This window comes from Rutidosis leptorrhynchoides, chromosome 1 (assembly GCF_046630445.1).
Source record: "Rutidosis leptorrhynchoides isolate AG116_Rl617_1_P2 chromosome 1, CSIRO_AGI_Rlap_v1, whole genome shotgun sequence".
Classification (NCBI taxonomy): domain Eukaryota; kingdom Viridiplantae; phylum Streptophyta; class Magnoliopsida; order Asterales; family Asteraceae; genus Rutidosis; species Rutidosis leptorrhynchoides.
This window is the reverse complement of record NC_092333.1, coordinates 3667867-3695439: the sequence shown is the minus strand read 5'-3', so window position 1 is coordinate 3695439 and position 27573 is coordinate 3667867. Positions and strand designations below refer to the sequence as shown.

The following is a 27573-nucleotide window of genomic DNA, read 5'->3' as shown; positions in this document are numbered from 1 at the left end:
ACAGACTGAAACCTGGGCTAGTTGTAAGTTGCCTATTTTGCCCTTAGGGTTTGTGCTTAGTCTTAAGTACTTCTATTTTAATTATTTTATTAGTATTTTATTATAATTGTGTTGTGACCAGTTTGTGACAAGGGTCTTAGAACAGGTTTGTTTATTTTATTTGGACCTTGTTTGGGCTACCTAATCTTGTGTGAAAGATATCAGATAATTAGTAAATACCCGTGTGTGATGGGGTATTGTGTTTTAACACAAACATAAGCTGGTGACCAGCTCCTTTCTTGAAGTTTCCTGATTTTTCCTTTCTCTCACTCACACTCTCACCTAACCTCATCTTCACCATCTCAAACCCTAAATCATTTGATCTCGAATTGAAGCTTGATTTTGGTGTCAAAATGTTCCTTGTGTCATTGTGATTCTAACAAGGTAAGGTTTGTAAGATTTCATGATCATATCTGTGATTAAATGGGTTTTTAAGTTAGTTTTTGTTAAAATGGGGCTTTGTGTCAAATTGGTAGAAATTGATGTTGTTTGTGTTTGAATGTTGTGGGTTTATGTTCCAAAAAGTTTAGTGTACGAGTTGTGTTCTGTTTTGAAGTCAAAAACGTGTCCAAAGTCGAGATTTGGTGATTTTGGGTTGAAACCCGGCACTTTGTTGCTGTTGCAGCTGATGAACTACCTTCGGCCGATGGTCGTTGACCATCGACCGATGGTTGTTGACCATCGACCGATGGTAAGGGACAATCGACCGATGGTGTATGACTTCTGACCAACGGATGTAATTTTGACGATCGACCGATTGTGAGAGACCATCGACCGATGGTGTGTTGACGATCGACCGATGGATGGGACCATCGACCGATGGTCTTAGACAGTGAAATTTTTACTAAGTGTTGAATTATAGCTGTTATGCTGCCCGTTTGTATTTTGGTGTTCAGGATGTAAATTTTGAAAGTGCATAAGTGTTAAGCATGAAAATTTTAGCGGACACATTTTTTTACTAATTTTGCTACAATGCGCTGTCAGTATGTCTAACCTTGATGGGAACACTATTCTAACTTGGTTTTTGCTGTTCTTAGGAGATAAGGACAAGGAGGAAGCTCAGAAATAATAACTGAGCAGTTGCTGGTAATTGGTGAGTGGGTCTATCTCCGGATAGAGTTTAAGTAGCATATCTTGCTACTGTGGTTGACTCTTTTACCATGCATAGTGTAGAAATTGCCATGTTAGATTAATATAGTATGCATGATGTTGTATGTGAATTATGTGTACACTGTGTGATTGGCACCCGTCGGGCCTAAGGAGACTGGGGACTCTAGACCGTGCCTAGGAGAGGTTAGAGTCCGTATGAGGTCAACCGTGCCTAGGGGAGGTTGGGTCCATAGGCTACTGATTGTTGAGTATAGTGTGAACGATGCACCCCCTGCATCTGGATAACTATACTGTGAATTGAGTAGCAGGGACTATCGGTAGACTCAGGCCCGATAAGCTGAGAATCATGTGCTCGTACAAGCCACCGATCCTCGTATTGTCTTATTGTATGGTAGTTGGTAGTTAGCAAGTGTTGTTGTTAGTATATAGCTTGTGTGTGGCTTAAGCTATATCTGTTTGATAGATTCCATTCACTTAGCGGTGCGCTAATCCCCCACATGTTTCCCCTTTTGCAGGTTTAGGTACTGCTAGTCGGGATGGGTATTGATGCAGAAGACATGTTTGACAACCCTACTCTGATGTGGAATCTTGTTTTAATAATGTTTTGTAATAACGTAACACCGTTGTGTAAACTTAAACTTAATTTCACGGATTAATGTAATGACGTGTCTTGTGTTGTGTTTATTAATAAAGTCTTCCGCTGTGTGTTTAAAAAAAATAATGGCCAGTGTTACAATATAATTATTTATATATACGTTCCTATTTACAATTTATGGTTCGCGAATCATCGGAAGTAGTCAAAGGTTAAATGGATTCCTGTAAACGGTTCAAAATTTTTGAGACTCAACATTACAGACTTTGCTTATCGTATCGGAATCATATAAAGATTAAGTTTAAATTTGATCGGAAATTCCTGGGTCGTTACAATACCTACCTGTTAAAGAAATTTCGTCCCGAAATTTGAGTGAGGTCGTCATGACTAACAACAAAAATGTTTTCATGATGAATATGAGTTGATAAAATAGAGTTGATAGTGCTCCAAATGAACATATATTTAGTAGCAATATCCTCCCAATATGTAAATTATTTAGTTGTAATTGTCCTATTTTAAGTTGTAATCGTTTATATTAAATAAGTGCGAAGACAAAAGGCGAAAACGACGATTTGAAGATGCAAATGACCAAAAAGCTCAAATGTACAAGATACAATTCAAGTGGTTCAATTTATTGATGAGAAACGTCTAAAAATGACAAGAGTACAAGTTGCGAAATGCAAAGTACACGATATAAAATAATACGCAAGGACGTTCGAAAATTCGGAATCGGGACATGAGTCAACTCTCAACGCTCGACGCAACGGACTAAAAATTACAAGTCAACTATGCACATAAATATAATATAATATTTAAATAATTCTTAAAATTATTTATATATTATATTTATTTATATATTATGTCGGCAAAGCTAAGATCCAAATTGATGTGAGCTGGAAAATCAAACTCCACGACTCGCGGAGCTTGAAGGCCAAAAACTCCACGACTCGCGGAGTTTGAAAAATCAGAAATCCCTATAAAAGGCCATGCATTCTGCCGAGTTTAATAAAAAATAATAATAATAATAATACTCTGTAATAAATAATAAATAAATATATATATAATATATATATAGTATAAGGTAGTTTTATATTAGATTAGTTCGGGTTATGTAAAGGTTATTTTACGGGTTTTTGAAGTCGAAATTCTGTCCGTGTAACACTACGCGATAAATACTCAATGTAAGTTATGTTCTCCTTTTTAAATTAATGTCTCGTACTTAAGTTATTATTATGCTTATTTAATACCGATGTAATCATGATGTTGGGCTAAAAATATTAAAATTGGGTAATTGGGCTTTGTACCATAATTGGAGTTTGGATAAAAGAACGACACTTGTGGAAATTAGACTATGGGCTATTAATGGGTTTTATATTAACTAAACAATACCTTGTTAATTTAATATACAAACTTATAATTTGACGTATTTATATATAACCACATACGCTTGACTGGGTACGGTGGGCGGGTTATCTATAAATACCAATAATTATTCATTTTACCGGACACGGAACTGGATTAATAGTTAATAGACTTGTTGAAACAGGGGTGATATCGCATATTTTATACGCATTTTCCTTAGCGATATCGGGTACATTTTGGTCGTTTTGGATACAATTTGGAATTATTTCGGTGAAAGTTGTGAAAAGTTTGAGTTCCAAGACCAAGGAGGTTAATTTTGAAGTTATTTGATGGTTTTGGGTGATTTTCGATGTAAACGAGTGAAAGGGTTTAGTCCGATTCGAGTTTTGGTGTTTGTATTAAGTTTTTCAGCTCATTTCAGCAAAAATGACATGGAGCGCCGCTCCAAAACGTGGCGCGCCGCGCCATTCCACATAAAATACAGTTCGAGCATTTTTAAAAGGCAGATTTCAGCTCACCAGTTATTTGGCGCGCCGCGCGAGGAAATGGCGCGCCGCGCGAGTAAGGACGCGCCGCGCAGGGTCTTAACCGGGTTCAGAATTGCACCTATTTAAAGCCCGAAAATTACCCTAATTTATCATTATCGTATCCAGACGAATTCCAGCAGCTTTTTGACGAACTTAGGTGATTATTGGGGATTTCCAAGGTCATTCTAAGGTATCAATCATTCCGGAAACAAGTCTCGATTCGTTTATCTTTCAGGATTCAATCATTGATTAGGTGAATCTCTTGTCATAAATAATGAATTTCTCTATTACTTTATTTGTGATTTTTATTGTTGCCATGATTATTGGCTAAGTTCTTTAATGTTTGTCTAGATTTAATAACCTATGTATTGGATGCTACTTATCAGTTGTTTGATTAATTTATGATGATTTGATGTTTGAATTAAAGAACCATTCTTATTGAATCTAGACTCTTCGATTCAATTGGTTGTGTACTTGTTTGATAGGACGAGAGTTCATTAATTTAGTGCAATAATTTACAATTGGTTTGTCTTAATTGATTGTTTGCTTACTCGGAGACGAGAGTAAATTGAATTCAAAAGGCTAGACGAAATAGGGGTGAATTATGCGCAACGAGAGTTGGTGTGATTGTGATTTGAGTCTTCATCTCAGTTGAACTATTTAGTCACAATTAGGAGGTCTTAGGCTACGGGGAATTCCGTGTCGTGTAATCTTAATTGAAGTGTTTGCGCTGGGGAATTCCAGGTGAACCGACTAGATAATTCACATAAGTTAGATAATAACTGGGGCTTAATATAAATGCATCCAATACTAGGTGAAAAAAGTCTAGACAAGCATTCGTTTTTTTAATTGTTTACAACTATCTTATTTTACTCGTTTGTTTGCTTTAAAGCTTAAAACTGAAAACACCAAAAATATTGTTCAATCTTGTTATTAATTAAAGCTATCTTTGATTTTGGCTAATCGTTAAATAGCCAACCAAACAAATTATCTCGTAATTCAATTTTCTAGATTTAACTTAGTTTAATTCATTAGTTACAATCTTAATTTTCACGTCTAAACTGTCCTTGGAACGATCTTGGATTTACCAACTTTATACTATTGCACGATCGGGTACACTGCCCGTTAGTGTGTAGTAAATCTTTAAACCGGTTTTTCCCATTATAAATAATAGACGCGATTTCACACATCAAGTTTTTGGCGCCGCTGCCGGGGACAGTTGTGTCGAAGATTAAGATTGCTATCTAATTGTTCTTAGTTTAGTTTAGTTATAGATTATTATTTCTTTTCGTTATTCTCAAGTTGAATCGGTGCGTTTAATCGGTTGTTAGTGGTGATTTCGCAGGTAACAGGTAGTGCATGCCACATACGCGTTCTTCTAATTCTCCGATTTTTCAACCATTTGTAGAACCCGAAAGAGAGTTATTTAGAGCGTTAAGTCACGAACAACAGTCTACAGTGGATTCATCTTTTTCTTCAAGTGCTAATATAATTAATTTGGGAAGTAGTTCTGAAACTGTGGTGCCCGATACACCACCTGAAATCAGAGAAGAAGAAGAATCTTACATTTCCTTAGATCTTTTCGAGACTGAAGATATGGCTGACCAAGAACAACCACCTCGTCCTCAGACTATGGCACAAAAGTTGAAGGCCACACGAGGGGGCCAAGGCAATTTGATTACTCAACCGAACATCACTCAGCCTTTTCAAATTACAGGGCCGATCCTGAATTTGATTTCTTCTGATTGCCGATTTTATAGCAAGGATACTGAGGATGCTAATGAGCATCTTCGTAATTTTAATGATGTTTGCAATTTGTTTAAGCTACATGAGGTTACCGATACTTCAATCAAGACAAGGCTTTTCCCTTGGACTCTTAAGGGAGAAGCTAAGAGATGGTTAGATAAGCAACCAGAGGGCACGATTACCTCTTGGGAGACTTTGGAGGATAAGTTTTTGTCGAAGTTTTTCCCTGCGTCTCGAGCTGCTAGACTTCAAGCAGAAATTTCACAATTTAGACAAAAGAGCAGTGAGACATTATTTGATGCTTGGGACCGTTTTACTACTTTGTTACGCTCGTGTCCGCAACACGGGTTGAATGATTTACAAAAGGTTCAGATTTTCTACAAAGGTTATGAGCCAACCGAAGAAGAGCATGAGGAGTTGGAGAAAGCAAATGCATACAGGAGCAAAACTTCAATTGAAGAGGCTCCTGAATTAGAGTTGAAACCACTCCCGGATAATTTGGAGTATGCTTTTCTTGGGGAGGAGTCTAAACTCCCGGTGATTATTGTTTCCGATCTTTCTGTAAGTCAAAAGTCTAAACTTGTCTCCATGTTAAAAGCCCACAAACCGGCTATTGCATGGAAAATTCAGGATATTAAGGGTATTAGTCCCTCTTATTGTACACACAAAATCCTAATGGAAGATAACTTCAAACCGTGCGTGCAACGACAAAGGCTACTAAACCCACATATGCAGGAAGTGGTTAAAAAGGAGATTGTTAAACTCCTTGATGCAGGTCTTATTTATCCTATCTCTGACAGTCCTTGGGTGAGTCCGGTTTAATGTGTGCCCAAAAAGGGTGGCATGACCGTGATCACAAATGAAAAGAATGAATTAATTTCTACCAGGACTGTCACGGGATGGCGGGTGTGCATTGACTATCGAAAATTAAATGATGCCACTCGAAAGGACCATTTTCCCCTACCCTTCATCGATCAAATGTTGGAGAGGTTGGCGGGAAAAAGTTTCTATTGTTTTCTTGATGGTTTTTTGGGATATTTCCAAATCCCTATTGCACCCGAAGACCAAGAGAAAATCACGTTCACGTGCCCGTATGGCACATTCTCTTATCGGCGTATGCCGTTCAATTTATGTAACGCCCCTGCTACCTTTCAAAGGTGTATGGTGGCGATTTTCCATGATATGATCGAAGACTGCATGGAGGTGTTTATGGACAACTTTTCAGTCTACGTAGACACCTTCGAGTCATGTCTTCTTAATCTTGAGCGTATGTTGATTCGGTGCGAAAAAGCCAGTCTTGTGCTCAACTGGGAGAAATGCCACTTTATGGTTCGTGAGGGCATCGTTCTCGGGCACAAGATTTCTAAAGTTGGAATTGAGGTAGATAAGGCGAAAATCAATGTTATCGCCGGGCTTAAAGCCCCTACCGATGTTAAAGGTGTTCGAAGTTTTCTTGGGCACGCCGGGTTTTACCGGCGGTTTATCAAGGATTTTTCCAAAATTGCCACGCCCTTAAATAAACTTCTTGAAAAGGACGCTCCGTTTGTTTTCTCGGAGGAGTGTCATAAAGCTTTCAATCTTCTTAAAGCAAAGCTCACTAATTCACCTATCCTTATTAGTCCAGATTGGTCTATGCCATTCGAACTTATGTGTGATGCTAGTGACTTTGCAATCGGATCCGTCTTGGGGCAACGTGTTGGTAAACATTTTCAGCCCATTTACTATGCTAGTAAGACATTGCAAGGAGCGCAACTAAATTATACCACCACCGAAAAGGAACTCCTAGCAATTATTTTCTCTTTTGACAAATTTCGTGCGTATCTCATACTAGCAAAGACGGTTGTGTATACGGACCAATCGGCCCTTAAGCATTTGCTATCTAAACCCGATGCTAAACCGAGATTGATACGTTGGGTATTGTTTTTGCAAGAATTCGATGTAGAAATCCGGGATAAAAAGGGTGCCGAGAATTTAGCGGCCGATCACCTTTCACGTCTTGAGAACCCCTCCCGTGAGGTTCTCGATGAGACTTCTATTCATGATGATTTTCCCGATGAATATCTCATGAAGGTGGAGGAGTGTGAAGATCCTTGGTTCGTTGATTTTGCGAATTATCTAGTTGGTGGATTCTTAGAGAAGGGTTGGTCACATCATAAACGTAAGAAGTTCTTTAGTGACCTTAAGTATTATTTTTGGGAGGACCCTTATCTCTTTAGGTGGTGTTCCGATGGAATGATCCGCCGGTGTGTTTCCGGAGAAGAATGCGAACGCATTCTTGTCCAATGTCATCATGGTCCGACAGGTGGGCATTATGGTCCCCAAGTTACGGGGCGAAAAGTCTTTGAGGCCGGGTTTTATTGGCCTACTATCTTCAAGGATGCCCACCGGATTTGTCAATCGTGCGATGCTTGTCAACGGGTGGGCCAAATCACCCAACGAGACGAGATGCCTCAAAATGTCATTCAAGTTTGTGAGGTTTTTGATATTTGGGGGATTGATTTCATGGGCCCGTTCCCGAAGTCGAATAATAAGCTCTACATTCTTGTTGCTATCGATTATGTTTCAAAATGGGTTGAAGCACAAGCTTTGCCACTAATGATGCACGGGTCGTAGTTTCATTCCTAAAGCAACTCTTTTCTCGGTTTGGTTCCCCGAAAGCTTTAATTAGTGATCGGGGAACTCACTTTTGTAATGCCCAACTCGAAAAGGTGTTGAACGGTATGGGGTAACCCATAAAGTTTCGATATCCTACCATCCTCAAACGAATGGGCAAGTTGAAAACACCAACCGAGCTTTAAAGAGGATTCTTGAGAAAACTATTGGTTCTAATCCTAAGGAGTGGTCGTTTAAGCTCGATGATGCCTTATGGGCATTTAGAACGGCGTACAAAACGCCAACCGGAACCACTGCTCTTCGGTTACTTTATGGCAAAGCGTGTCATCTCCCGGTGAAGATTGAACACAAAGCTTATTAGGCTCTAAAAACGAGCAATCTTGATCTTAAGGAGGCGGGTCGCCTTCGGTTGAGTCAATTTAATGAGTTAGAAGAGCTAAGGCTCGATGCGTATGAGAACTCATTGATTAGTAAGGAAAGAACAAAGAAGTGGCATGATAGTCGCTTGAAGGATCCTAAAGAATTTAAGGAAGGGGATCGTGTGCTTCTTTTCAATTCGAGGTTTCGTTTGTTTCCCGGAAAGTTAAAATCTAAATGGTCGGGACCTTTTGTTGTTCGAAAGGTTTATTCTCAAGGGGCGGTTGATTTGGTAAATTTGAAAGGGGAAGAGTTCAAGGTTAACGGTCATCGGTTAAAACACTATGTCGATAGACCGCAAGAGGTGGACGATGAGATTAAACTCATCTTTACCTCTAAAGACGCGTAATAATCATGGTTAAAACCATTGTTGTAGATTTTGTATATTTTTGTGCTTGTTTAACAATATGTGCAATATAATCATGCTTGGATTTTTGTTGGGGTTAGTTTGGTGGTTTTAGGTTGAGAAAATGGGATTTAAAGGTTTAAAAATACGAAATTCTGGTGTACCAGCACATGGAGCGCCGCTCCAGATCATGGCGCGCCGCGCCACTTTGAGACACCTGATGTACCAGATATTGAAAAAAGCTCGACATGATTTTTCAGTTAATCGGAGCGCCGCGCGACACTATGGAGCGCCGCGCGGATACCCTGCGCGCCGCGCCAATTCCTGTCGGCCAGCTGTTTTCTTTTATAATTAAAATCAAACCCGAATTTTTACATCCACACAATTAGAAACGGGTTGGTAGCTGTATTTACCCCAATTCCTTTTATTCTTTTCATTCATAACATCTCTTTAACACTTACAAACACTTTGATTTTCAAAACCCTAAATCTCAAAACTTTGATTTCTTGTTTCAATTAACTTCAATCTTTCAAGAATGGCTCCCACCAAGGTCCGAAATTGTTTCTTTCTAACTAATTTCATCTTATTATGTGTAATTGTTTGTTTAATTTTTGAGTATCATCATAATGAATTAGTGTGGGGTTGCTTTAATTTGGGTTATGTGATTCAATTAGTCATGGGTTTTGTTAGATTATCATTGTATGCTTTGATTTCATGATTAATTTTGTGTTTTTGGAAAGTTTAACATGAACCTAAGGTTTGTAGGTTTAAAAATCCGAATTTTGTAAGTGAGAAAGGGGATATTTGCTTGAAGGTGTGGTAGTTCTTGAATTGTTCATGTGTTTTTGAGCTAGTGTGGGGTTGTGTCCATATGGGCGGGTCAAATTGTTTTGAATGACTTGAGCTATATTGTTCTAATTATGTGTAATGCCATGCTAGTAAGGATTAAACATATGATTTTGAATTGTGATGAAGATTTTGTTAATGGTTGTTGGAATTGGTAAAAGTTGCAAACATGATGAAGTTTATTGGATTGTTGGAATCTAAATGAGTGATAAGTAATCATGTTTGTCATGTTTTGGGTTATGTTGATTTATGATTATGGTTCATGAGTTGTTTTGTTTTAAGGGATAATGTGGTTTGGTTGAGAGTGTAGTTTTTGACATGTTTTTTTTTTTAAGTATTATTTGTTAACTTGGAGATTGTTTTCAAAAGTGGATTGGCATGAAACATGATTTGGTTGTGAATGGTACTTGGTGTCTATTATTATGACTAACATTAACTTTTGAGTTTGTTGTTTTGTTTTCTTTACTTGTTTCATGAATGTAGAGATCAAGAGGATCCCAGGAACAACCAAGGCAACCACCGAATAATCCTGAATTATGGTTATCTCATATCTCGAATAATGAGGATTTGGAGGAAAGGTTCACCACAAATAGCGCTCGTCCGATTGAGCGAACTTATTATTTAGATTGGACGCATCTTTCATCAGCGGGTCCTAATATTGTTCGGGAGTTGCGTCGTTACTTGTGGGTAGTCTATGCGGGCAATGAGTTGAGACCTTATGAAAGGTTATTTGAGATTAATGAGGATATTTATGAGCAGATAACTATAGAGTTTTTCTCAACTGTTAGTTGTCGACCTCGAGTCTCTCCGACCGAGGCAGATTTCTTATCGTTTAGGCTTGGCGGGTTTGAGCGTCGTATGTCTAAGATTGAGCTGGCTCGGGCATTAGATCTATATCCTGAGTTGACTGATAATGATTTGAAGTGGCATTTGATGAATTGCAGAGTGTTTGGGGAGCAAGTTTTCAGTGAAAGTGATTATTGGCCGACTGTGGCAACTGCTAGTGCTGGTCCGTTTAGTTCGAGTCGAAGTGTTCAGTCGATGCTTAGACTTCCTGAGGATCGAATAATTTTTAAGATGATAGCTACTATGTTTATGGCAAGGAGAAACGCAAACAAAATTCAGCGAAGGGATCTTTGGATCCTACAACAAATTAAACTGAGGGAGCCGATCGATGTCCCATGTATGTTAGGGGTATGGTTGCAGGAAATTGGAATGGACAACCGCACGGAACGGCCATTGTTAGGTGGGCATTTTGTTACTAGGTTAGCTCGGGCGTTTTCGGTCCCGACGAGTCGATGTGATGTGGTGGGAGTTAAGGCGATGCCCACCAATATTCTGTTTTTCTCTAAGGCTGAGTTTATCTGTCGTGGTCCAGCAGGATGAGTTTTGTGGTCTGATGAAGAGCAACAGCAACAGCAACAGCCAGGTGACGGTACAGGTCGAGGACGTGGACGTGGAGCTAGTCGATCCACGTATGAGGCTGGGAGCTCGAGTGGTGCGAACATACAGGGTACGTGGTCAATGGGTGAAGAGAGTTGGAATTCTTTGGTGAACAGTGTGGACGGTATTCATTTAGAGTACAGGGACAGCAGGTCAGTATATGATGCTCAGGTGGAGCATAATCAGCGGATGTTGGCAGAGCAGCGTAGGCATAATGAGGATTTGATGACTTGGCACCAACAAAATTATGGGTCGATTAACACAACACTAGGATAGTTTGGAACAGAGTTGGGTCATTTGGGAGAGCGTGTTGACAGGGTTGAGTACGATGTTAGGGGAATTAGGGCCCACAATCAGTGGGAGATCCATCAGCGACAAATTCAGCGTCAGATGCGTCGTAACCCGGAGGCGTATATTCCGACGCGAACTACCATTCCCGATTATACGTCTGTTACTCCTCCGGGACCGGATCCTTCATATGACCCGTACCAAGCTTTTCAGGATACGTATGGTGTGAACTGGGACCCTACCAGAGATTTTTGGCCGGGAAGTGATTGATTGTTACGCGTGATTATGTTGTAATTTGTTTTAAACTATTTCCGTTTCGTTGGTTTGTACTTGGATAATTTTATGTTTTGCTTATGTACTGTGGATTTATTTAGGGACAAGGCGTTTCGGTACCGGATGGTGCCACCTTGTCCCATTTATGAAGTTCGTGTGTTTTTCTTTTCTTAGGTATGTTGGTGAAACAATTTTTTTCAAGTCTGGCATTAAGTTCAGCAAAACTACTTGAGTGATGATATTGGTGTGAGGATCGGGAATGGACGATGTTCTTATGCTGGCAGTCAGTTCACCATCTGTCACTGTCATTCCACGATTAGTGGTTAAGCTCGATAAGTTTTTATTTTTCTTACCCTTTCGATTTTAATCCATTTTTGATCTCAAGTAATGGGGACATTACTTGATCTCAAGTGTGGGGTGGGGGATGTAAAATCTCTCTGGTTGGTTGTTAATAGAATCATCATTATTTTGGTTTTGATATCTAAAAGACTTGACGTTTCACGGGGTTTTGGTCGTAAAAAAAAATTGAAAAATTTTTAAAAAAAAAATGAAAAATTAGTTAGCGAAAAAGAAAAAAAATAGAAAAATAGTTAAAAATTCGACCAAAACCCTTGTTTAAGATTTGGCTTGGTATTTTTATTTTGTGAATTTGGAGAAGCCAAAAGTGTTCCACATGTTCATTTCCATTGAACATGAAATCCTACTAGTTCAAAGAACTCAATAGTAGGTCACCTGTACCAAAATGGGTGTAAACCGTGAGAGAGCGGTGATTGCATAGCGTGATTGTGACCGAATCACGTGCCAGATCAAAAACTTTTGGTTACTCGGTATAGCAGACTTCCGAAACTATATCATTTTATTATTGCATCATTTAATGATGTGATACTGTGGGAAGAGGAGCCTTGAGCTTCACCAGTGCTGTCCTTTTTAGGAGCAATAGCTACGTGCTTGTGTTTGCTTAGACAACACAACCCATAACCAAAAGCTATGGAACCCGAAGGTTTTCGGGATTTATCGGGAGTAAAGTCTTCCGAAAGTTGTTTCAAAACCAGTGTCAATTGAAACAGATTGGCACTTTCGAGTGACTCAGATCCACTCATTAAGGAAGTAAAGTCTTCCGACCGTTCTACTTGGTACGTATACCTCTTAAGCGTGCCATTTCATTACCCATCATTTCACGATGAGGTACTGTTAGAGGAGAAAGTCTTGAACTTTCAAAACATGTTCATTATTTTGAATGTGAAATCCTACATGAACATAACAGTTCATACGTAGGTCACTTGTACAAAAACGGGTGTCAACCGTATGAACGGTGATTGGATCGTGTGGTCAAAACCGGGCCATGCGCTAGATCAAAAACTTAAACAGGGCGGTCTTCATTGTTTCTCCTAACAAGGACAATGATGCGCCCGACCACCTAACATAACCACATAGGATGTATCCATTCCATCCTTAAGGGAGTCAAGTCTCCCGAACGACACATTTGCTAATTCAATTCAGAAGTTGTAGTCCAGACCAGTTGTAGGGTGACGAAAAGTCTTGAAAAGTCATTGCTAAAATCGACTGGAAATCTACCAGGCCTCAACGTCAAACAGGGAAACTGGTAGTCAAAGCTTATCTCAATGAGGGAGATTTGCTAGCCAAATGGTAAGCGCACCATGATACACAAAATGTCAGTGATTGATCAGATTCTCAGTGGATAACCTCCGGAAAGGTAAGATATCAGCTTTTAAGCCTGATGAACTTCAATCTTTATGATTGACTTAACGGATTAGATGATTGCCTCATAATTGTCGATGATATACGGACGTAATGTGTATCCTCCTAAGCACATTATTTTCTACCGACATCTCGCGATGTTAGGTACTGTGGGAGGCTTGGCTTGACCAATTGCGGGGTAGCCCATGCGTTCTCTTGGCACACATGTTCGATTGTTATATCTCTAGTGCTCGGTTCCCACTTGATTCCCGGTTCCATTGAAGACTTATGTTATGATTCGAGATTCTCTATTTCATCATTACAGTACGTTATCGAGATTATTTTGGTTATTATATTCATTCATATTGTTTGCGGTTGGGAAGTTACATCGGGGGAATGCAAGTGGGAACTATGGTTGTTATTTATTCCAAATCGTGCCCACGCTAGTTGCTTGTTTAGTTTCTTGTTCGTTTGGTTCTACATACATGTTTGAAGACATTATTATATGGTAGAAGATTATTATCGAGTTTATTTGCTTGAGGACAAGCAAAACTCTAGTGTGGGGTTGTTTGATATCGCATATTTTATACGCATTTTCCTTAGCGATATCGGGTACATTTTGGTCCTTTTGGATACGATTTGGAATTATTTCGGTGAAAGTTGTGAAAAGTTTGAGTTCCAAGACCAAGGAGGTTAATTTTGAAGTTATTTGATGGTTTTGGGTGATTTTCGATGTAAACGAGTGAAAGGGTTTAGTCCGATTCGAGTTTTGGTGTTTGTATTAAGTTTTTCAGCTCATTTCAGCAAAAATGACATGGAGCGCCGCTCCAAAATGTGGCGCGCCGCGCCATTCCACATAAAATACAGTTTGAGCGTTTTTAAAAGGCAGATTTCAGCTCACCAGTTATTTGGCGCGCCGCGCGAGGAAATGGCGCGCCGCGCGAGTAAGGGCGCGCCGCGCAGGGTCTTAACCGGGTTCAGAATTGCACCTATTTAAAGCCCGAAAATTACCCTAATTTATCATTATCGTATCCAGACGAATTCCAGTAGCTTTTTGACGAACTTAGGTGATTATTGGGGATTTCCAAGGTCATTCTAAGGTATCAATCATTCCGGAAACAAGTCTCGATTCGTTTATCTTTCAGGATTCAATCATTGATTAGGTGAATCTCTTGTCATAAACAATGAATTTCTCTATTACTTTATTTGTGATTTTTATTGTTGCCATGATTATTGGCTAAGTTCTTTAATGTTTGTCTAGATTTAATAACCTATGTATTAGATGCTACTTATCAGTTGTTTGATTAATTTATGATGATTTGATGTTTGAATTAAAGAACCATTCTTATTGAAGCTAGACTCTTCGATTCAATTGGTTGTGTACTTGTTTGATAGGACGAGAGTTCATTAATTTAGTGCAATAATTTACAATTGGTTTGTCTTAATTGATTGTTTGCTTACTCGGAGACGAGAGTAAATTGAATTCAAAAGGCTAGACGAAATAGGGGTGAATTATGCGCAACGAGAGTTGGTGTGATTGTGATTTGAGTCTTCATCTCAGTTGAACTGTTTAGTCACAATTAGGAGGTCTTAGGCTACGGGGAATTCCGTGTCGTGTAATCTTAATTGAAGTGTTTGCGCTGGGGAATTCCAGGTGAACCGACTAGATAATTCACATAAGTTAGATAATAACTGGGGCTTAATCTAAATGCATCCAATACTAGGTGAAAAAGGTCTAGACAAGCATTCGTTTTTTTAATTGTTTACAACTATCTTATTTTACTCGTTTGTTTGCTTTAAAGCTTAAAACTGAAAACACCAAAAATATTGTTCAATCTTGTTATTAATTAAAGCTATCTTTGATTTTGGCTAATCGTTAAATAGCCAACCAAACAAATTATCTCGTAATTCAATTTTCTAGATTTAACTTAGTTTAATTCATTAGTTACAATCTTAAGTTTCACGTCTAAACTGTCCTTGGAACGATCTTGGATTTACCAACTTTATACTATTGCACGATCGGGTACACTGCCCGTTAGTGTGTAGTAAATCTTTAAACCGGTTTTTCCCATTATAAATAATAGACGCGATTTCACACATCAAGGGGTGAATTACATTCAAGGGTAATTGGTGTAATTGTTAACAAAGTAGTAAAACCTTGGTTTACACGCAGTCGATAACCTGGTGTATTCATTAAACAAAGTATTAAAAACTTGTTACAATTCGAATCCCCAATTAGTTGGAATATTTGACTTCGGGAATAAGAATAATTTGACGAAGGCTTTCGCTCTTTATATTTATGACTGATGGACTATTATGGACAAATCCGTATGGACATATTAAATAATCTAGGATAAAGGACAATTAACCCATGGGCATAAAACTAAAATCAACACGTTAAACATCATTATTATGGAAGTTTAAATAAGCATAATTCTTTTATTTTCATATTTAATTGCACTTCTAATTATTGCACTTTTATTTATTGTTATTGTATTTAATTGCATTTTTAATTATCGTACTTTTTAATTATCGCACTTTTATTTATCGAAATTTCATTATCGTTATTTATTTTACGTTTTAAATTAAGTTATATTTATTTTACATTCGGTTTTAACTGCGACTAAAGTTTTAAAATCGACAAACCGGTCATTAAACGGTAAAAACCCCCTTTTATATATTATTAATATAATATATTTTGTACAAATATAATTGTTTAAAAATATAGTGTGCAATAAGCCCGCTCCCTATGGAACGAACCGGACTTACTAAAAACTACACTACTGTACGATTAGATACACTGCCTATAGTGTTGTAGCAAGGTTTAGGTATATCCCATTTGTAAATAAATAATTAAAACTTGTGTAATTTGTAACGTATTTCGTAGTAAAATATAGTACTATCACGTACCCCCACTGTGACGACCCAGAAAATTTCGACTAATTTTAAACCAAACTCTCGATACGATTTAATATATTTGACACGATAAGCAAAGTCTGTTAGGTTGAATCTCAAAAATTTTGAACTGTTTCATATATTCAATTGACCTTCGACTGTTTCTGACGATTCACGAACAACGATGATATATAGATGTGTATTATATAGATGTGTATTATATATATAAATTTATAATATTTCAATTTATGTAAATAATTGTGTATTAATATTAAATTGTTATATTAATATTATTAGTATTATCATTAATAATTATTATTAATATTATTACTAATATAATTATTAATATTATTAGTAGTATTGTAATTGCTCAAAATTGTTAAAATTATCATAATACAACTTAATATTATCATTAATATTATTATTAATATTAAGAGTATTATAATTATTATTAATATTAATATATCAATAATTACTTATTATTAATATTAAGTAGAGAATAGATAATTACATGTAATATGTTCTGTTATGTATCACAATCAACTTTTGGTTAATTATCCGTGAATTATGGTCGTCATACTAAATGTTCAAACTGGAAAATGCCACGATCAATGTCTACCTGTACTATTAGATCCGTGATCACTTAGTGGAGGGGTCCAGAATTATTGTAAAAATCGATCAGATGTTGATATGATTGAAATATATATCCATTCATCTCTCTAAAACTTATGTAAATATAAATACATATAAAAACTATCTATCTACTTCTCTTCTATGAAATCCAATCACCACGATCACCTTAACAATCCACCATCATCGTGATTCACTTCTACTCACTCATTTCTAATTTTGGTTACATTCGAAAAACTACCATCCATCGACACCCTCTACCACCTTTGCACCCTCATAATTTCTTGAACACCTACTACCACCATCACTTGTGTTGCTACTCAACAACTATCAACCAAACATAAAACCGAACCATTGAACCACCGGAACAACACCACCTTTTCTTTCTCTCGTTCTCTCTCCCTCTCCTATTATAGTCTTCAAAAAACCACACAAACCATTCGATCACCAAAACTTGATCACCACCATCATCTTCGGCCTCTTCTTGTTACATCTACAAACCCACCACTTCGAAATCGCATACCATCAAAACATCATCAAATCACTACCATGGAAGCAACCTGCAACCTGCAACCTTCTTCTATTTTTCTGTTTTTTATTTAATTTAGATCACCACCACCTTGTAAACTCCACCAGTCCAAACACCATAAACAACCTTCAACCATTGCTAATTCCCTCCTGTTATTATTTGTGATCAGTCGAAAATAAAACAACAAGACACCACTCGTTGTCATTGTTGCTGCTATAACAGTTCCAGCCATTTTATTCTTTGCTCGCTACTTGTTGCTTCTGCTACTGCAGCCTTTGTTTCTGTTTATGCTTAATCAAACAACCACAGACTGCTGTAATACGACTTCTAAACTGCTCCAGCTGCTGCACGTGAAAATAGTTACGATTGTTTAAATATGATGATGGGTCCTAGTTTAGAGTTTGTCAATATCGGATGAATGGGATATTAATTTACATATCATCATTTTCCTCCAAAACAAATAATGCAAGTGGGACTTATTACAATGAAATGGCCAACATCTTTGTCCCCCTCTTGCTAAAATCTTTCGATGGTGATAGTAACACAAAAAGGGAATCCAAGATCTAATTTATATTCTGAAAACTCAGCTGGGCCATTATGTTGCTGTTAAACCCCACTTGCAATCTAATTGGACGGGTTCTTTTATTTGGGCCACCGGTTTAGAGTTAGGCTAGAAAACTTCAATTGTTGGACTGCCATATTCCCTTTATAATTTTGGGCCGTACTTCATTATTTTAATTGGGCCAAGTAGATTAACATAGAAGGCGGAAACCGATATACATATATGATTTGTGATAATGTGATTAGATGATCATAATATTAAGTTAATGATGATGATATCATGAGCTGTTAATATCCTTTTTGGCTTAAACGAATTACAACATAAACTTTTAGAAATTAAAGCTGAAACATACGGGTATTATTCAATTAGGTATTATTCAATTGAATTAGTGGGATTTAAAGTGATGGTAGGGTCGATTCATGAAAACGAATTGTTATGGTTAGGCTATGGAGCTGGACAATATTTAACCACTTTTTGGGCCGTAAATTATTTGATTATTCAAGTGGGCATCTCTACTTTGTGGACAATATTTAACCTAGTACTGGACCATGTTTTCAAGTATTCCCAACACTTGATCTCTTTATCTCTTTAGTCGATGATGATGATAGTTAATGAGATGGAATATTGATAACGATGATAAAGAAGAAAAACAGACAGATATACGGGTTATATATATATTAGTCTGTCATATAAATCAGAAATGAAACAGTCAGACTACTGGTTAAGGATGTTATCGGGTTAACGGGACGTCGCGGGTTCAAACCCGGACTTGGGCATTTTATTAGGGCTACTTCCTTGAGGTTCGTGAATCCGAGGCCAACCCTGCATTGTTCAATATAGTCATATGTATTTTCACTACAAAATACATTTGGTGAGTTTCATTTGCTCCCTTTTTAATTGCTTTTGCAATATATATTTTTGGGCTGAGAATACATGCACTGCTTTTATAAATGTTTACGAAATAGACACAAGTACTTAAAATATATTCTACGTTGAGTTGTACCACCCTGCATATCTTCCCTAATAGCTTGGTAACTACTATTTACATGTGGTATTGTAAACGCGAATCCTGTTGATAGATCTATCGGGCCTGACAACCCCAACCGGACTGGACGACCAGTATTCAACGGTTGCACAGTACTTCATTTCGGTGACTGCACTTGGTACGGTGTAGTGAGATTTCATAATAAAGGGAATATGCGACGTGATTAAATGTTAAGTATGGTTACCAAGTGCTCGACCACTTAGAATGCTTTACATACACTTGCGAGTGTATTATGTTTATGATTATGAAATCTTGTGGTCTATTAAAATATTGAAATGATTATTATGATAAACCTATGAACTCACCAACCTTTTGGTTGACACTTTTAAGCATGTTTATTCTCAGGTACGAATTAAGTCTTCCACTGTGCATTTGCTCTATTTAAGGATATTACCTGGAGTCGATCATCGCAATGGGACCAAATGTTGATGATTTCGTCCAGGTGGATTAGGACGGGTCGTTAAAGTTGGTATCAGAGCGTTGGTCCTAGTGAACCAGGTCTTGCATTAGTGTGTCTAACTGATAGTTGTTAGGATACATTAGCGAGTCTGGACTTCGACCTTAGCTGCATATTATAAGTATTGTTTGTTATTCCTACTGGAAAATTACCTGCTTATCATTCCTAACTCTAGACACGACTTCCTGCACTTATTCGATAGATAGTGTACAGATAAATTCATATCTTAGCGTATCTGCTAATTCATATCTTAGCGTATCTGTTACTGTAGACTTTATCTGACACGTTTCCTTAAATCTCTCCGTAATCTACGGGATCTTCTGTACTATACATAGATATTCTATGTAATTAGAATATCATCCGATATTCGAAGATCATTACATATCGAAAGCTCTTTATCTAACATATCAAATGAAACTCATCACTAGTTCAAATCACTTGGATTCTGATATGGAGTCCCACTTCAGCTCCGAAACCAGTGTCACCAGAACGAATCAATCAATCATCTATCCCCAATTCATCTGATGAATACGTAGTCGGCTTAATCAATGGAGACGCGAAGAAAGAGATCCTTTTCACCAACCGAATTTACCTCCTGGCGATGAACCTAAAACACTTATCAGCGAACCAGTTCGAAACACCATTTTCACCCTCTTTTCCCGAATATCTCACCACGATTATATTCTATCTAAAATTCTAAACCTTATTCATCTGCTCGTTCCGACCGACAATCATCCCGGAGTAATACAAGAAGTCAACGAACTTCACGCTCGCGTAATAAATTTGGAGAATATGGTGCAAAATTTACCAGCTTCATCACCGGCACCAACAGTACCATTAGTAACAGCACCAGTACCATCAACAATCCATGCCTCAAAAATCTCATTCTGTACCTCGAGTATAATCATCGTTTTACGTATCATTCTACATTAATTATCTTCGTTCTTCATGGCGATTAAATAATCTCTAAATGTTTTAGAGATTAGGTATTCTAGTTCTAACGGTAAACCAAATGAGTTTAAGATCATATTAACTCATTAAATCCATGATTACATCTGAAGAAAATATATATGTAAGTTTATTTTCACAAAGATTGTAATTAAAAATTCTTTCGTACAAACTATTAATGGCGAAAATATTTTAACGGGTATGTAATACCCGAGGAATATTTAGATTTCACATTAATAAGTTAGACTGTACATTCTTCAAATCTGATTCAACAGTTATTTACTATCCTACTCACACCCACAGCTATACGAATCCGTTCACCACATAGTAACCATTTTCATTGAATTTCAAAAATTGGATTTTGACTTATCAGAATCCAACAAGTGGCATAATGAAGAAAACATCGGACACATTAAATTTGTTAGAAACAAACGAACTAACTAATTGAAATATTGTTAAGAATCCACGCTAACTGTTCCTAGTTAACTGTTCCTAGCTAACTGGTTACATTTTATTTATCGCAATTTAATTATCGCAATTTACATTCTCGCAATTTTATTTATCGTCATTTAATTTCTGTATTTATTTTACGCACTTTAAATAACGGGACACGTATACAAGGTTTCGACATATCATATTGACCCATCTATATATTTATCTTGGAACAACCATAGACACTCTATATGCAAATGACGGAGTTAGCTATACAGGGTTGAGGTTGATTCCAAAATATATATATAGTTTGAGTTGTGATCAATACTGAGACCGGTACACGGGTCACGATACGTATTAATTAATTCGAATGTTATATATTAAACTATATATGAACTAGTGGACTGTTAAATGTGGACTATAGACTGTGGACGAATAATATTGGACAATTGAAATGAATTAAAATACTGATTATAACATATGAAACTAAATAATTCTTCAAGTTTGCCACTTGATTTCATCTTAAACATCCTTTGTAACTTGATTTCATCTTAAACATTATTTGAATCTTGTCGATTCCAATCCATGTTCGAATCTTTCATGATTCTTGAAAACACCTCGATCGAGAGGATGAACCAGCCGCACTTCATCTACGGAAGAAAAGATTGATGCATATAGTTATACACTTGAAAAACCCTCAGAAACTGAGTAAACGTTTAACCCGTAGCTGTGCTGATTCCTTAGTGTTATTATTACCCAAAATGATTTGGTAATCCCTTTCAAAGTAGCAAATTTTGTCACAGCTCCAGCAAGTCAACTCCGATTTTCATTCGAAATAACCTTATTATAACCTTGATATATATGTGTACTCTTTATTGTTACTGGAGAATCTTTTATATTCCACCATATTACCATCAGCGTTTAATTATCTAAAAATACAATTCTCCTGAAACCACCTCAGTTTGATAACCGATGACCCAGATCCGTTAACTTTGAAAATGCTGACGAAATAGCATGTTGTAGATGGTCTTAATGGCCAATAATTGATGATAAAGAAGGAAGTGTTAGGAACGCTCGATAGAAAATTTGGTACTGAAAATCTGATTGAGCACACCGTGAAGGAAACAAAGAACAAATACAAGGACCAAACCATATATTCAAAGAATCCAGGTAATTCTGGATCCGATGAAATCTTTAGAGAATATCATGCTCCGAAGTCACGTTAAAATCTTGCAGAAAATTTTTTTTTCTTCATCAACTTTTAAACTTAAAAATTTCCAAAATATCATCATAAAATATCTGCGATATTTCTGAAGATATATTCATAAATATTCTTGTTCGAAATTATCTATCTCTTTGTGCTATCTGTGTTACATTCCAAAAGAAACTGTTTTAGTGTCTATATTCTTTAAAATCCAAGATAAATTATGAATGATTTCCTAGAGAAGTGTTGGGAATTGAAGCATGAGTTAGTATAATATAATGACGCCGGGCCAACGTGGTTATATTACAGTAAGTCATGCTAAATTTCTAATGGAACATGATGGTTCACAGACCCGGCCCTCATCATGTGCCATGTTACACGACTCTTTCATTCTACTTAAGCTCTAAGTATATCACGGAGATATTTTCTTAATATTTCTGTTCTTCCGTAATTCCAAAAATTTGCTAATAAATAGTGCTATTTCATTTTCTTCTGATTAGAAGATTTCCTTAAATTCCTTGAATTCCTGAATTCAACCATGACTACGTCAAAAGATAAGACGAATTTCTATTTCTATATTTCAATCTTTTGTGATAGCTTCAACCGTACGCTTCGAGTAATCAAATTGTTTTATCCAAATTATTTAATGATGATAAAACTCTATTTAGCAACTCATATTCGTCATGAAAACATTTCTAGTGTTAGCCATGACAACCATACTCAAATTTCGGGACGAAATTTCTTTAACGGGTAGGTACTGTGACGACCCGGAAAATTTCGACTAATTTTAAACCAAAATCTCGATACGATTTAATATATTTGACACGATAAGCAAAGTCTGTTAGGTTGAATCTCAAAAATTTTGAACTGTTTCATATATTCAATTGACCTTCGACTGTTTCTGACGATTCACGAACAACGATGATATATAGATGTGTATTATATAGATGTGTATTATATATATAAATTTATAATATTTCAATTTATGTAAATAATTGTGTATTAATATTAAATTGTTATATTAATATTATTAGTATTATCATTAATAATTATTATTAATATTATTACTAATATAATTATTAATATTATTAGTAGTATTGTAATTGCTCAAAATTGTTAAAATTATCATAATACAACTTAATATTATCATTAATATTATTATTAATATTAAGAGTATTATAATTATTATTAATATTAATATATCAATAATTACTTATTATTAATATTAAGTAGAGAATAGATAATTACATGTAATATGTTCTGTTATGTATCACAATCAACTTTTGGTTAATTATCCGTGAATTATGGTCGTCATACTAAATGTTCAAACTGGAAAATGCCACGATCAATGTCTACCTGTACTATTAGATCCGTGATCACTTAGTGGAGGGGTCCAGAATTATTGTAAAAATCGATCAGATGTTGATATGATTGAAATATATATCCATTCATCTCTCTAAAACTTATGTAAATATAAATACATATAAAAACTATCTATCTACTTCTTTTCTATGAAATCCAATCACCACGATCACCTTAACAATCCACCATCATCGTGATTCACTTCTACTCACTCATTTCTAATTTTGGTTACATTCGAAAAACTACCATCCATCGACACCCTCTACCACCTTTGCACCCTCATAATTTCTTGAACACCTACTACCACCATCACTTGTGTTGCTACTCAACAACTATCAACCAAACATAAAACCGAACCATTGAACCACCGGAACAACACCACCTTTTCTTTCTCTCGTTCTCTCTCCCTCTCCTATTCTAGTCTTCAAAAAACCACACAAACCATTCGATCACCAAAACTTGATCACCACCATCATCTTCGGCCTCTTCTTGTTACATCTACAAACCCACCACTTCGAAATCGTATACCATCAAAACATCATCAAATCACTACCATGGAAGCAACCTGCAACCTGCAACCTTCAACACCATAAACAACCTTCAACCATTGCTAATTCCCTCCTGTTATTATTTGTGATCAGTCGAAAATAAAACAACAAGACACCACTCGTTGTCATTGTTGCTGCTATAACAGTTCCAGCCATTTTATTCTTTGCTCGCTACTTGTTGCTTCTACTACTGCAGCCTTTGTTTCTGTTTATGCTTAATCAAACAACCACAGACTGCTGTAATACGACTTCTAAACTGCTCCAGCTGCTGCACGTGAAAATAGTTACGATTGTTTAAATATGATGATGGGTCCTAGTTTAGAGTTTGTCAATATCGGATGAATGGGATATTAATTTACATATCATCATTTACCTCCAAAACAAATAATGCAAGTGGGACTTATTACAATGAAATGGCCAACATCTTTGTCCCCCTCTTGCTAAAATCTTTCGGTGGTGATAGTAACACAAAAAGGGAATCCAAGATCTAATTTATATTCTGAAAACTCAGCTGGGCCATTATGTTGCTGTTAAACCCCACTTGCAATCTAATTGGACGGGTTCTTTTATTTGTGCCACCGGTTTAGAGTTAGGCTAGAAAACTTCAATTGTTGGACTGCCATATTCCCTTTATAATTTTGGGCCGTACTTCATTATTTTAATTGGGCCAAGTAGATTAACATAGAAGGCGGAAACCGATATACATATATGATTTGTGATAATGTGATTAGATAATCATAATATTAAGTTAATGATGATGATATCATGAGCTGTTAATATCCTTTTTGGCTTAAACGAATTACAACATAAACTTTTAGAAATTAAAGCTGAAACAGATGGGTATTATTCAATTAGGTATTATTCAATTGAATTAGTGGGATTTAAAGTGATGGTAGGGTCGATTCATGAAAACGAATTGTTATGGTTAGGCTATGGAGATGGACAATATTTAACCACTTTTTGGGCCGTAAATTATTTGATTATTCAAGTGGGCATCTCTACTTTGTTAAACGGACTGAAAAGTTTAGCGGACTGCTGAGGCTCAATCAACCTAGTACTGGACCATGTTTTCAAGTATTCCCAACACTTGATCTCTTTATCTCTTTAGTCGATGATGATGATAGTTAATGAGATGGAATATTGATAACGATGATAAAGAAGAAAAACAGACAGATATACGGGTTATATATATATTAGTCTGTCATATAAATCAGAAATGAAACAGTCAGACTACTGGTTAAGGATGTTATCGGGTTAACGGGACGTCGCGGGTTCAAACCCGGACTTGGGCATTTTTTTAGGGCTACTTCCTTGAGGTTCGTGAATCCGAGGCCAACCCTGCATTGTTCAATATAGTCATATGTATTTTCACTACAAAATACATTTGGTGAGTTTCATTTGCTCCCTTTTTAATTGCTTTTGCAATATATATTTTTGGGCTGAGAATACATGCACTGCTTTTATAAATGTTTACGAAATAGACACAAGTACTTAAAATATATTCTACGTTGAGTTGTACCACCCTGCATATCTTCCCTAATAGCTTGGTAACTACTATTTACATGTGGTATTGTAAACGCGAATCCTGTTGATAGATCTATCGGGCCTGACAACCCCAACCGGACTGGACGACCAGTATTCAACGGTTGCACAGTACTTCGTTTCGGTGACTACACTTGGTACGGTGTAGTGAGATTTCATAATAAAGGGAATATGCGACGTGATTAAATGTTAAGTATGGTTACCAAGTGCTCAACCACTTAGAATGCTTTACATACACTTGCGAGTGTATTATGTTTATGATTATGAAATCTTGTGGTCTATTAAAATATTGAAATGATTATTATGATAAACCTATGAACTCACCAACCTTTTGGTTGACACTTTTAAGCATGTTTATTCTCAGGTACGAATTAAGTCTTCCGCTGTGCATTTGCTATATTTAAGGATATTACCTGGAGTCGATCATCGCAATGGGACCAAATGTTGATGATTTCGTTCAGGTGGATTAGGACGGGTCGTTAAACCCACGCTACCACATCAACTTTTTGGCGCCGCTGCCGGGGACTCGGCGAAACGCTATATTTTTAATTTATTTTTGTATAAATATATTTATATATATTTTTAGAAAAACAATATAAAATTTAAAAAAATAAAACACGTTTTTCAAACTCCACGACTCGCGGAGTTTGCAGGCTTAAAACTCCACAACTCGCGGAGCCACCCTGACAGGCGCACCCAGGAACCCTACTTCGCATTAATTACGGATTATATTAATTATTATTATTTTTTAAAACCCTAAATCAGTTTAATTAATTTATTATCTAGTTTTAGTTTTAATTAATTAGTTTTAATTAATTATATTTAGTTTTATTATATATAAAAATTAATACTTTTATAAAATAAATATAAAAATAATATTTTTATAAAAATAAGTAATTTTATCACTTTTTATTTTTATAATTTGTATCCTTTTATTTAGTGTAATCGTAATATTTTTATCGTTCGTAGTTAATTTTAAATTTAGTTTTGCCGTAGCTTATTTTTATTTTTAGATTTTTAGGCTTTGCCGTAAAATCCCTTAAGTGCTATTTCTTTAGACTAAGATTTAGGTGCTTTAGAAATTTGCGACGATTTTAAAATTTTAGTGCCTTTTAAGTCACGACGCGCTACTTTCTTATTTTTATTTCTCGATATTTTTCGACGCGCTTCTTTTTCTTTCTTATTTCTCGCCACGCTAGTTTTAGGACTTAGAAATTTTCTCTACTTCTTCTCTAATAATTTCAAACGAAAAATTATTTTAAGTGGTTAAATTGATAGACATCCAAATTTTCTGCTTCGTAGTAATAGTTGAATTTGTTAGTGGCTGAGTTGTGAACTTCCGATTTAAAGGGTTCTGGCTCCCTGCTGCATCTATTGACTATTCGAAACGTGGTCAAAAGCAGAAAAGTCTATTAATTTGATAACTTATATAATTTTTATATTTATAACTAATAGGATAATTAAAATTTGGTAATAAGCGCATTATGAAAAGTCTCGAAGATATTTTGGAAACTCTTTACGACATACGAAATCAATACTCTCAAACGGGTGTTGATGACAATTCATTTGGTCAATCTTGGATCACGAATGACGAAACAATAACTGATTGTGAAATCTGTGGAGATTATCACTCAACATGGGAATGCTATTATTACGTTCCTATGGAAAATTACGCACCCACAGAACCTGAATGGAATGATTATGAAGAATACAATTCAAATTGGGATTATTCCCAAGAATATTTCCAAACGCAACAACCCGTAGACGAGGAAAATTACGTGTCTGAAAATTTATTAGACAATATGAAAATCAAACTCGAAGAACTCAATGCTCAAAATGAACAAATAAGAGAGTTTGTAAACCGGCAAGCTAAAACTCTATCAGACTACACACCTGTTGATCTGAGGAGTCGTGTGCAAGAAAATCTCATATCATCAAATTTTGATGAATTCGAGAGCTCCGAAATCACCAATTATCCCGATGATACTTTTTATTCAGTCTTACCAATTTCACAACATAATGACACATTAGCCTCTACCGACGAAATCATCAATCCATCAATGGATGATGATGAAGAAGTAAGGGTGACAAATTGGTACTCTTGGGAATACGATAACGT

General features: G+C 36.3%; 1 non-coding gene across 1 annotated transcript; it reads right to left on the bottom strand.

Annotated features, from left to right (window-relative positions):
- Nucleotides 1–5619: 5619 nt before the first annotated feature.
- On the bottom strand, nt 5620–5726 carry LOC139887190 (small nucleolar RNA R71). The gene has a single exon (XR_011773030.1). It is a non-coding gene; the product is annotated as a small nucleolar RNA R71 (small nucleolar RNA).
- Between the last annotated feature and the right edge of the window lie 21847 nt (nt 5727–27573).